A 13718-nucleotide genomic window follows, 5' to 3' on the forward strand; every position below is an offset into this window, starting at 1 on the left:
CCAGGGGATTTTCCCAACTCAAGGATTGAACTCAAGACTCCTGCTTTGGCAGGCGAATGCTTTACCACTGAGCCACCAGGGAAGCCCTCTATAAACAGAATGTGTGTGTATGTGTGTGTGTGTGTGTTAGTCACTCAGTTGTGTCTGACTCTTTGTGACCCCACGAACTGCAGCCCACCAGGCTCCTCTGTCCGTGAAATTCTCCAGGTAAGAATCCTGGAGTGGGTTGCCATTTCCTTCTCCAGGGGGTCTTCCCGAACCAGGGATTGAACCTGGGTCTCCTGCACTGCAGGCAGATGTTTTACTGTCTGAGCTACTAAGGAAGCCTGTATAAACAGAATAATAGCAGCCATACAAACATGTATTAAAATCACATCTCTCCAATTATCATAGTGCCTGAAATGACCATAATGGACAAGCAGGGACTCGATTGTTTTTATCCTATAAACCGGTGGGTTCCAGCCTGAGATCCCTGGACATCTAGGAGTCCATAAGGGAAGAACTGAAGATTCACAAGCTTTTTGCAGGATTTCATAAAGTTGAAAGGAAATCATATACTTACCTGACTCAAATTTCTGGGACTTCCCTGATAGTCCATGGGAAGTGGACCCAGAATTTATTTAACCAATCACTGTAGGTGTATATATCAATGTGGATTTCGGTATCTCTGCATTAAACCAGAGCTTAAGATCAGCAATGAAAAACAGACTTGCTGCCCTGACTTGATACAATTCCATTATAAAACCGAGAGATTCAATTTTTTTTCTACCCCCCTGGGTCTTCGTTGTGGTGTGCAGGCTTCTGTAGTTGTGGCATTCGGACTCAGTAGTTGCGGTGCATGGGCTTAGTTGCCCCTGGCATGTAGAATGTTCGTTCCCTTGCCAGCAATCAAACTCACGTCCCCTGCATTGGAAAATGGATTCTTTACCACTGTACCATCAGGGAAGTCCCAGAAATTTAAGTCAGGTAAGTATATGATTTCCTTTCAACTGTATGAAATACTGCAAAAAGCTTATGGACCTTCAGTTCTTCCCTTATGGACTCCTAGATATCCAGGGACCTTAGACTGAAACCCACTGGTTTACAGGATAAAAACAGTTGAGTCACTGCTTGTACATTATGGTCATTTCAGGCTCTATGACAACTGAGTTGAACCTCTGCAAAGCTGACCTGGATAATTAACATACATTTGAATTTGAAGATGGCTCAAAATCCAGGATCAAATTTGCTACAGTTAATTAAATCTCTTTGTATAAGAATTGTTCAAATAGTGAGCTATATATTTTTTAAAACATACTTATGATAAATATTAAAGTGATCCCCAAATGCCCAATTGCTTCAAAATTCCTTTTGCCTAATCTATCTTAATTCTATCCACTTCCTTTTCCACAGCATGGACTCCAGCAGGCTACTGTTTAAGATCAGTTTTCCATGAGGAGGGCCTTGCAGTAGATACCTGTTAAGTCTGTCATCCAGCCTCCCTTCTCTGCAGACTTTTAGGGAAGTTGCTCTCATCTACATGTAACAGGATAGCCTCCAGGCAGCCATGGGTATGAATTATGACCCCCAATTTTTGTCCTGGCTGTAAGTTTGGGCTGAACAGATTCATCCTTAGAAAACTTGAAATTGGGAGTAGAAGATCTGGTCTTTGTCTAGGTTGAAATCTTTAAATCATGATATATAAAAACTGGAGTTTGTTCAGCCATTTTTTCTACCATGAACACTGGGGTAAAGAGACATAAAGCAGAACAAAGAGAGTGTCTGGTGCACAGTTTCAGTCCCATCCTGAGACATGGCCTTGGTTTCATCCTTGTATTTTCTACTTTTTGCTTAAGTTGATTGAGTTGGTTTTTGTTTGTTGAAATCAAGAGATCCAACAGACAGGCTGTCTTGATGGAAGCCTACTGGCAAGTCCCACAGTCACATTATTGCCTCTGTCATATCAGCCAGTAGTTCTTCTCAAATGCACAGAGAATCTCTGTCTTTGAAGACCTAGGAATACAATCTAGGTATCCAGGAGAGTCAAAATGAGATCTTAGTTCACATGTGACAAGTCCAAGATTGATTGATTGATTGATTTGCTGTAAAACCAAGTAATTGTTTTAAATAATTGTTATACTCTTTAAAATGTTAGCAGACTAACAAAAGGTAACAGATAGGCAACTATCTCCTTCATGGTGCTCAGAAAAAACGGGACAGTTTTTCTTGGTGGGTAATTTCTTTCTCTAATTTTTGGGAGAAAAAAAAATGACCCAGTCCCTAGTTTTATTATTCAAATACAGAAAGCATAGGTCTCTGTTCTTCAAAGTTGAGGTGGACGCAGCTGGAAATAACTGAATAATTAAAATATCAATCAGAACAGGGGAGATTAAATGACTTTACTTCAATAGAGCAATTGGGCAGAATTAGAATTGGAAGGAAAATAAGATAGTTTACAAAAGAGGGAAAGCAAACCACTTAACATTGGCCAGGTCTTCAAGTAAGGGATAATAACAAGTGGTACTAGCTCCAAATGAGGCCATATGTAAACTGAACAACATCCACTTCTCTGAGACACACATATTCATAATTTTACCCTGTTTGTAACCTTTGCTTCCTCCTGCTTCTATTGTCACGTACATGGTGAATATGACTTAACTTACAAAGAATATTTAAATTTTCATATTTAAAAAGGCATATTGTATAGAAATATATCTTACTGATTTCTCTAGCAATCTACTTATCCCAGGAAACTTAATGGATAGTAAACAATAAATAATAAAACATACTTTGAAACTGTTAAGAGATACATAAAATCTATAGTGTATGGTTATTAATAAGAATTGAATAATTAATAAGATTTTTTTAAATGGTACAATCACCTTTCTATTTATAATTAAGGTATCTAGTTAGGATTCTCCAGAGAAATGAACCAATAGGAGATATAATATAGATATGTAGATACAGATATACATGGAGAGGGAGGGGTATTTATTATGAGGAATTGCCTCACATCATTTTGGAGGCTGAGAGTTTCTAAGATCTGCAGTGGGCAAGCTGGAGATCTAGAACTGATGTATAGGTACAGTCTGAGTCTGAAGGGCTAAGAACCAGGAGAGCCAATGGTAGAAGTTCCAGTCTAAAAGCTGGCAGACTCAAGACCCAAAAAATGCTAATGTTTCAGTTCAAGTCCAAAAACAGGGAAAAAAGTCGATGTCAGCTCAAAGCAGTCAGGGAGGAGGAGTTCCCTCTTACTCAACTTTTTTATTCTATTTAGGTCTCTGCTTGATTGGATAAGGTTACCCACACTAGGCAGAGCAATCTGCTTTACTCAGGGTACTCATTCAAATGTTGGCTTACCCCAAAACATCCTCACAGACCACCCTGAATAATTTGACTAAATGCTGAACACCCAATGTCCCAGTTAAGCTGACATATAAAATTAACCATCACAAATCCACCCCTTGTAAACTTGGCACCCATGTGCCTCTCCTTAAGACAAGTTTAATCTTCTAAATAAAGACAATAATGTCATAATTCTACCTACGATGATACAACTATCCTGTATATGGACAGAAACATACTAACCACATCTGCAGAAGAGGAGGTAATATCCTGGAATGGTTTTACTCTGTTCTTTGATATCACATAACTTAAACTGTATGATGTAAAATTAACAATACTTAAATATTATGATATAAAACCAAATATTTTATATGATAAAGGAATAAGAAAGGGAAGAAAACAAAGATATTCAAAATTCATAAACACATACTCATAACAAAATAAGGAAGAATACTCATGACAATTACATCCTTATTTCTATAACTAGCTTTTTGATCATAGCTGGTATTTATAACTGCCTACTTCCACTGCCAATTCCGTATTCCTTTTGTCTTCAGCAAGCACTTCAGCTGATTATGGTTCTTTACCTAGTGGAGTGACCCAAATCTTTATTCCTGAAGGGTCTGGGGTTTATTAGCAGTCCTGAATGGATTGGGTTGTTGTAGTTTTCCACTGGCCTTAATAACAGGGTATGGTGATACTAAGGGGCCTCCTGTATTTCAGACATACTCTTCCTTACCTTCATGTGAAGCAGTAGTCCAATTTTCCCCTGGTAGTCAGGATCAATCACCCCAGTCAACACAGAAATTTTCTTCTGTGCTTACTGATTAAGATGCATGAGATTTGGCCAGGCGGCAGCCTTAACTTCCAGTTCAGTGGGATCATTGTGTTGTTGCCTGTTGTGTCACCGGGTGGAAACATTCCACCTTTTAGAACTAAAACTCTAGGCTAGCAGAGCATGGAGCGTCATGGACAAAAAGCAAACACTTTGCGGGAAGTCGCCAGTGCATGGGTTTAGCTGCCCCAGAGCATGTGGGGTCTTCCCAGCCAGGGATCTACCTGTGCCTTTTGCATTTGCAGGCAGACTGTTGACCACTGAGCCCCAGGGACGTCCCCCACCCTCCCTTTTTTAAAGACACATAAAGACATAGAGAACGGGAGGGAAGAAAACAGAGTAAGAATATCGGAAGCTGGAAAGCAGATGGACTAATGATAACTGACAGCAGAACCAGGAAAACTGAATCCTAAGCCTGCAGTAGGGGAGAAAAAGCAAGAAAATTACATTTTAGAACTCTCAAACAACCCAGGAAATGGGGGACCTCAGGTACCTCTAAAAATGTAGGTGGAGGAGCTAAAAAGAAGATGATTACCGAAAAGTTTGTTTACAATGCTGTTGTTGTTCACTTGCTAAGTTGTGTCTAGAACACTTTGTGACCCCATGGACTATATGTAGTACACCAGGCTCCTCTGTCCTTCACTATCTCCCAAAGTTTGCTCAAATTCATGTCTACTGAGTCAGTGATGCTATCTAATTATCTCATCCTCTGCTGCCCTCTTCTCTTTTTGCCTTACATCTTTCCTAGGATCAAGGTTTTTTCCAGTGAGTCAGCTCTTTGCATCAGGTGGCCAAAGGATTGGAGCTTCACTTCAGCATCAATCTTTCCAATGAATATTCAGGGTTGATTTCCTTTAGGATTGACTGGTTTGATCTTCCTGCTATCCAAGGGACTCTCAAGAGTCTTCTCCAATACAGAATTTGAAAGCATCAATTCTTCGGTGCTCAGTCTTTGTTATTCTGACACTCACTTCTGTACATGACTACTGGAAAAACTACAGCTTTGGCTATTTGAACCTTTGTTGGCAAAGCGATGTCTCTGCTTTTTAATACGCTGTCTAGATTTGTTATGGTTTTCCTTCCAAGGAGTGAGTCTTTTTTAAAAATTTAATGGCTGCAGTCACTGGTCCACAGTGATCTTGGAGCCCAGGAAAATAAAATCTGTCACTGTTTCCACTTTTCCCACATCTATTTTCTATGAAGTGATGGGACCAGATGCCATGAACTTAGTTTTTTGACCTTTGAGTTTCAAGCCAGCTTGTTCACTCTACTCTTTCACCTTCATCAAGAGGCTCTTTAGTTCCTCTTCACTTTCCACCATTAGAGTGGTACCATTTGCATATCTGAGGTTGTTGATATTTCTCCTGGCAGTCTTGATTCCAGATTGGGATTCATCCAGCCTAGCATTTCACAGGATGTACTCTGCATAGAAGTTAAATAAGCAGAAAGACAATATACAGCCTTGATATACTCCTTTCCCAATTTTGAACCAATCTATTGTTCCATATCCGGTTTTAACTGTTTCTTCTTGACCTGCACATAAGTTTCTCAGGAGACAGGTAAGGTGGTCTGGTATTTCCATCTCTTCAAGAATTTTCCACAGTTTGTTTTTATCCACACAGTCAAAGGTTTTAGCATTGACAATGAAGCAGAAACAAATGTTTTTCTGGAACTCCCTTGCTTTCTCCATGATCCAAAATAGGTTGGCAATTTGATCTCTGGTTCCTCTGCCTCTTTGAAATCCAGCTTGAATGTCTGGAAGTGTTCGGTTCACATACTGCTAAAGCTTAGCTTGAAGGATTTTGAGCATAACCCTTCTAGCATGTGAAATGAGTGCAAATGTACAGTAATCTGAACATTCTTTGACACTGCCTTTTTGGGAATGAAATGAAAACTGACCTTTTCCAGTCCTGTGGCCACAGCTGAGTTTTCCAAATTTGCTGACATATTGAGTGCAGCACTTTAATGGCATCATCTTTTAAAATTTTAAATAGCTCAGCTGGAATTCCATTACCTCTACTAGCTTTGTTTATAGTAATGCTTCCTAAGGCCCACTTGACCTCACACTCCAGTTGTCTGGCTCTAGCTGAGTGACTACACCATTGTGACTATCCCAGTCATTACAACCCTTTTTGTATAGTTCTGTATATTCTTGCCACCTCTGCTTAATCTCTTCTGCTTCTTTTAGGTCCTTACTTATGAGCCTTTATTGTGTGCCTCCTTGCATGAAATGTTCCCTTGATATCTCCAGTTTTCTTAAAGAGATCTCTAGTCTTTCCCGTTATATTGTTTTCCTCTATTTCTTTGAATTGTTCATTTAAGAAGGGCTTGTCTTCCTGCTGTTCTCTGGAACTCTGCATTCAGTTGGAATACCTTTCCTTTTCTCCCTTGCCTTTCTCTTCTCTTCTTTCCACCCTCCCTACAACTCTGTCTTGCCCTGATTTCAGCAGAATACCCCTGAAGTTCTGATCTCTGGAAAAAGTGAAACAGAGGGAGGCACAAGCATATTTGAGGGAAGGAGCATTTTGCTAAAAATAGGGTAATTAAATAAAGGTTTACTAACAGAATGTAAAGACTGACAGTCTTTTTCCACTGTTGGGATCTCAGAATGCTGGCAGCCAGATAGCATATTGGCAGAGTCTTTTTGAATAGTATGATCTGCCCAAGAGAAAAGATCTAAAATATTTATGTTTTTGGTTCTTTGTTTTGGGTGACCATTTGCACATTATGTGTAGTAGCATTCCTGGTCTCTACACACTAGATACCAGCAGCATTTCTACTACTGTTGTGACAACCAAAAATGTCTCTAGACATTGCCAATTTCCCCAGTAGAGGAGGATAAACTGCCCTGAGTTGAAAACCACTGGAGCTATGATGACTGAGTGGTTAAGACATTAGACTCAAAATCCAGTGGGGTCTCCCCATGCAGGTTCAAATCCTGCTTACAGTATCTCTGTTCATATAGTGATAGCCACAGTTACATAGCCCTATCCATGAACTTTCATTTAGCTTTGTAGTGCCTTTCTCTTACATATAAGCAGAGAGAGCCAGAGTTCACCAGAAATCCAATGAAAAATGAAGAAACTAGCAGCTCAGAGGCAACAGGCTACGAGAAAGAAGAAAACTTTAAAAAGAGCATATAGCATCTACAAAAAAAGAACTACTGGAAATTAAAAATGTAGTAGCATAAATTAAAAACTTAGTAGAAGCACTGGAGAACAAAGTTAATGAAATCTCTGGAAATAGGGTAAAAAGACACAGAAATTTAAAAATAGGAGAGGACACAGAAGATAAGAAAATTTAAGTAAAAGCCTAAGGGGATTATATTAGGAAGCAGCTTAAGTTGCTATAACAGAGAGACTCCAAAATTTAGTGGCTAAATTTATTTCTCTGTAACCTAGGGTAGGTAGATGCCTCTGCTTTATGACCAGCTGGCTCTGTCATACTAAACATGTTGCATCCATATCCATCCCTGTATCCAGGGCTGCTGTTTCAGTTGTTAACATTCTCTAACTAGCAGGAAGGAGGTCAATGAAAGTCACAAATTAAAAATATAACTTGTAATGTTCAATTATCGCTTTTGTTCACATCTAGTTATGAGACAGGCTGGGGGAATGTAGTTCTGCCTCTGTGGTCAAAACTCAGGAGAGAGTTATTAAAAGGAAGAAGAAAATGGATATTGAAGGAAGTTGAGCAATTTCCATGATAAGGTCTAACATCCAAACAAAAGGACATCCAAAGAGACAGAATCAAAGAAAAGAGCAGGGAGGAAATCAGCAAATAAATATGTATTAAAGTGACCAGCTTTGCTGGGATTACAAACAATCCTTAAATCTTAGTAGCTTATAAAAACAAAGGTTTATTTCTTGTTTAAGTTGCATGTCCATCACAAGTCAGTCATCTAGGGCTTCTGTTTTATGCTTTCTTACTTAGACTAACAGAATTTTCCATCATTTAGGAAAGTGTTAGTCATTGTGATGGCAGGTGGGTGGGGCCCCTGGTGAATCATATACTCATCTCTAAAGCTTCCACTTGTTATTCTTGCTGTCACTTTGCTGGCTAAATTAAGTCAAATAGCTAACCTAACTTCAAGTCAGGGCAAACTTCAAGGGCATAGCAAAGTTCAATTTTATGTGCACAGGGGAAAAACTGAAAATATTTAGTGAATGATATTAATGACTACCACAGCTCACGTAAATAATTGGTTGACTCTCCTTGCAGGCAAAAAACACTCATTACCCCCACAAGGGAAACAACTAAAGAGGCCCATCTTGTCACTGTATAAAGCTCAAAGTCTAGACTCTTTGTTTGAGTCTAGACTCATTTCTTTGGGTGATAATGTGGTAGTCTCTAAAGCAGGTGTAAATGTGGCTCTTCTGTGTCCAGGGATGTATGAACTAAAAAGCTAACTTATCTTCCTTCATCTACCAATACATGGTGGTGAAACAGGTTAAGTATAAATTTAGAAAGAGGAAGGATGGAGACACATAGTGGACAGTAGGCCACTGCAAAAAATGTAATAAAATGGTAGTTTCCAAACTATTTTTTCCCCCCAGAGAACATTTTTTTAAAATGTTATGTGGAACTCAGATGTATAAAGTAGATCAAAGTAAATTGCTCTGCTTGGAGATTGGAATGCTGCCTGACCTCCACTTACCCTCAACCTAGGGCTGCTCTTGTAGAAGCATCATGAAACCTTTGAGGTCATGAAACATAGTGGAAATGAAGTCATCAAAGGATAGCCAGGATTTTTTAGGGCAAAGAGGAAGAGAAAATATCAAGGGAAAGGGAGATTATGGACAATAGACTGCAACTTCCAAATAACTCAGTGGAATGATCTGGGAAGGTGAGAAGCCATGGGAAACTGGGTCAGGTAAGGGGATGTATAATGTGGTATGTTCTCTCCTTTCATCATACTGGCTTAAGCAATGTTCCAGCATAAACTCAACCTTTATGCTGCTCTATGCTTTCACCTGAACAGCTGACCATTGCTGAAGAGAACATATACTTAGGCCAACTGGTCAGACCTCAAAATTGTGTCCACACAATATCAAATTGGCATCCAATATTGCCTGGTAATTTTGTCACACTTACTTAATATGTTCACATTCTCATTATCTAAAGCAATTATTTAACCTTCTTTTTAAGCCTTGAGCTTCTGATACTCCACCCTCTCCAAACAAAATCATCTTTCAATAAATATTTATTGAACATCTATTAATTGTCAAGCATTCTTCTAAGTACTAGAGATAGAGCAGTGGAACAACAAAAATTCAGTGGATCAGGGAGCCCACCCAAGTGCCCTATTGTCAGAGAACATTTAACAGGAGGATTCCTGTGTAATGTTTTCTGTCTCTCATAAATCCTCTGTTCCTTATCAGTTCCTGGTAACACGAACGAGTAGAATGGCATGCTGCTTCCAGGACTCAAGTCATAGAATGAGACACATGCATGGATTTTCTTCAGTAAACATTCTCCTTATGACAAAACTGCTTAGTCACGACCCTCTTTCTTGAGATATGGATTGTCTTCTGACTTTATGACCATTGTTAATTCCTTGTTCCCTTGATAATGGTTTCTGTACATTTGGTTTTCTGATCTTTATCACTGTCGAAAGAAATTCCTTGTACAACAGCCTGTATATACTCACAGAAAGATCATTAAAGCACCCTTGCTCCACCAGAGACTTGGGTCCCCGTGTCTTTCTTTCTCTCTCTCTCTTTCCCTCTGGCTAATTCTCTGGAGCGTGGAAACCTGCCAAGCTCACTCTCCTGCCCGGGCTTTCAGGACCTCTTCAAGAGGGTGCCCTGTGCCTCCGTGAGCTGTACAAGCCCTGTCCTAGGGCTTTATTGGTTCTCTGCATAACCCAAGGAATATTAGCTTCTTTCTCTTTCACTTCCTTATCGTCAACTCCAGACCACCAGGTTCCAGTCCATTAAAGGACCCCAACACTCTATGATGACTTAGTGGGGTGGGATGGGGGGGTGGGAGGGAGGCTCAAGAGGGAGGAAATACACACACACACACACACACACACACACACACACACACACACATACATACATGCATACATATTTATGGCTTCCCAGGTGGCTCAGTGGGTAAAGAATCTACCTGCAGTGCAGGAGACGCAGGAGATGCAGGTTCAACTCCTGGGTCAGGAAGATCCCCTGAAGGAGGGCATGGCAACTCACTCCAGTATTCTTGCCTGGATAATCCCATGGACAGAGGAGCTTTGCAGGCTATAGCTCATAGGTACAGCTGTGCGACAGCTCAGCACATGGCTGATTTGCATTGTTGTAGTGTTGCAGTTGTAATCTGGTCCCATCACTTCATGGGGAATAGATGGGGAGACAGTGGAAACAGTGGCAGACTTTATTTTGGGGGGCTCCAAAATTACTGCAGATGGTGACTGCAGCCATGAAATTAAAAGACACTTACTCCATGGAAGGAAAGTTATGACCAACTTAGATAACATATTAAAAAGCAGAGACATTACTTTGCCAACAAAGGTCCGTCTAGTCAAGGCTATGGTTTTTCCAGTGGTCATGTATGGATGTGAGAGTTGGACTGTGAAGAAAGCTGAGTGCTGAAAAATTGATGCTTTTGAACTGTGGTGTTGGAGAAGACTCTTGAGAGTCCCTTGGACTTCAAGGAGATCCAACCAGTCCATCCTAAAGGAGATCAGTCCTGGGTGTTCATTGGAAGGACTGATGCTGAAGCTGAAACTCCAACACTTTGGCCACATCATGCAAAGAGTTGAATCATTGGAAAAGACCCTGATACTGGGAGGGACTGGGGGCAGGAGGAGAAGGGACGACAGAGGATGAGATGGCTGGATGGCATCACTGGCTCGATGGACATGGGTTTGAGTAAACTCCAGGAGTTGGTGATGGACAGGGAGGCCTGGTGTGCTACGATTCATGGGGCTGCAAAGAGTTGGACATGACTGAGCGACTGAACTGGACCGAACAGCAGAAACCAACCCAATTTTGTAAAGTAATTATTCTCCAATTTTAAAAAGTCCAATGAAAGGAGATAGGAAATAAATATATAGGATTTTGTATAGTATTAAGTGCTATGGAGAAGAATAAAGACAGTTGGGGAAAGAGCATGCTATTGGGAGCGGCAGATCATGTAGATTTTTCTGGGACACAGTAAAGACTTTGCCTTTAACTCTGAGTGAGATGTGTAGCCACTGGTGGGATCAAAGTATAAAGAATGACGTAACCCAACATAAGCTTTGAAAGGATCACTTTGCCTGTTATAGTGAGAGGAGACCATAGGGAAGAAAGAGTGTTAGCAGGGAGACTGGTTATTTGAATACCTTCTTGGTTTATATCTTTAGTTCCCCAACCCCCCACCTCCCCCCATTCCACATGTTTTGAAGGAAAGAACTGTCAAAATACAATTTTCAAAAACAGAAAAACATCACTCTCATGAAAATATAGAATAACGTATCAAACCTTTATTAGCTCATTAATGTTTCTTAAAATGAATAAAGGCAATAATAAAAAGAAAGAATATTAGAATTAGGTTGCCAGGTTAGATGCACAAAGTGCTAACGTCCCTCAGGGTAATCAGATCATAATCTTTGGGATTATCTTTTCTAGCAGAGAGAAATCTACACATTAATGTGTAACTTAACAGTGTCTGAGTTTTAATTAAAGAGTCAAAGACAGGTTCATTCTCCTAGACTTGAAAATTAAGCAATCCTTGCTTGGGCCTGTTGAACAATGCCCCAGAGTACTGACTATTTTGCTTTACTTCCAAATTTCAGGTAAATTTTCTTAAAAAATTTCCATGAAAACAATTTTTTGAAATGTCTCATAGATAGTTTTGATTCACATTTTTAACTTACTAGAGGAATCTGGAATGGTGCGAAGGTCAATTTCTCTTCTTCTCTGGGTTTCTTGCCTTTTTTATTTGATCTCTATCCTTTGCCATTGCACCAATATAGGTGAAAGATGCAAAGGACCTATATTTAGGGCATTGCATTGCTTCAGTCTTTTAAGTTTACACTCAGAACCAAGAACTTTTCTTGACATTATTCTGATATTCAAGGGCTACTATGTATATAATCTATGAAAATAATCTTCTTCAACAATCATTAATTAATCAGTGTCTCAATCTCTGACTGACTTACTTTATTTCCAGGGACTCAACTACCACAATGATTCCCAATTCTAAATCTCTAACCCTGGCCACTGTACTACACACCAGATCTGTAATTTAAAATGCTCCCTGGGTATCTCTAAGGGCTTCCCCAAAGGCTCAGTGGGTAAAGAATCCACCTGCAATGCAGGAGACACAGGAGATAAAGGTTCAATATCTGGGTCAGGAGGATTTCCTGGAGAAGGAAATGGCAACCCAGTCCAGTATTCTTGCCTGAAAATCCCATGGACTGAGGAGCCTGACAGGCCACAGTCCAAAGGGTTACAAAGAGTCAGACACAACTAAGTGGCTAAGCAGGCACACACACTGAGTATCTCTATCAGAAGTATCCTGAGCTGGCAATTCAAGCTGATTTCATTGTTTCTATTCCAGTCCAAATGTATTCCATTCCTCCAGTATTTCTATTCCATCCTGTCCATGGTACCACCATTTGCCCAATTAACTAAATTTTTAACCTTAGAGTCATCACTGTTTCACATGCCATATCTATCTACATAACCATCAATTCTTGTTCTTCTCTATCATATCTATTTAATCTAACCCCTCTTCTTTTCCACTTCCACCTCAACCTCCTTTAGGTCTTTACTGTAGTTACTTTAATTATGCTTTAGTCTTGGTACTGCAAAAAAAAAAAAAAATCCACTGCTATGAGTGTTCTTTTCATAAAATGCCTATATGATTGTCCTGATTAAATCTTTTAAAGGTTCCCCATTGCCTACAAGGATAAAACTTGAGCTTTTTAGCAAGTAGGCAGATTGCTTTTAGCACTATCCTCATAATCTTCATCAGTAACCCTAATAAACATGAGTTCTAAGTAAAAATAGTGTGCTTGCCATGCAAATACAACTTTAAGACAAGTTGTCCAATTTTTCCTTCTGTCTAGATGGCTGCCACTCACTCATCCAACAGAGACATTCTAGAGCTGCCACTGGGTGAATTCCTACTCATTCTAAAAAGCCCCACTCAAAAACTGCCTCCTCTTTGAAAGGTTTCTGACTCTTCTCCAGATCCCTAGGCAAAGTTAGTTGAGTATTTAATGCTCCTAAAACATCTCCACATTACCTCCTTTAATATTTAACTTTACTATACACAATTTGGTTTTATGTTCTATTTTTTGAGAGCACAGTAGTGTTCTAGTGATCTTTGTTTATTCTAGTGCCTACCACAATAAACATTTTTTGTTTTGCTTTATTGTCTGTGTCACATATTCTAAGACATGTGAGATAAAAAGCAAAATTAATGTAATTCTTAAACTTGTAGGAAGGAATCTCATTTGCATTTATTTTTTTAATTTTTTTAAAAGACAGAGATTCTTTATTTAAATCAGCAAACTCAGAGTCTTCAGCCCATGGTGAGCAGCCTTCCCTCCCAGGCCCCCTCACCC

General features: G+C 39.7%; 1 protein-coding gene across 3 annotated transcripts in view; it reads right to left on the bottom strand.

Annotated features, from left to right (window-relative positions):
- NR2E1 (nuclear receptor subfamily 2 group E member 1) overlaps positions 1–13718 on the bottom strand; it is a 117210-nt gene that overhangs the window by 97507 nt on the left and 5985 nt on the right. The gene's annotated exons all lie outside the window — the stretch shown is intronic.

This window comes from Dama dama, chromosome 28, assembly GCF_033118175.1.
Source record: "Dama dama isolate Ldn47 chromosome 28, ASM3311817v1, whole genome shotgun sequence".
In the NCBI taxonomy this organism is placed as follows: Eukaryota; Metazoa; Chordata; class Mammalia; order Artiodactyla; family Cervidae; genus Dama; species Dama dama.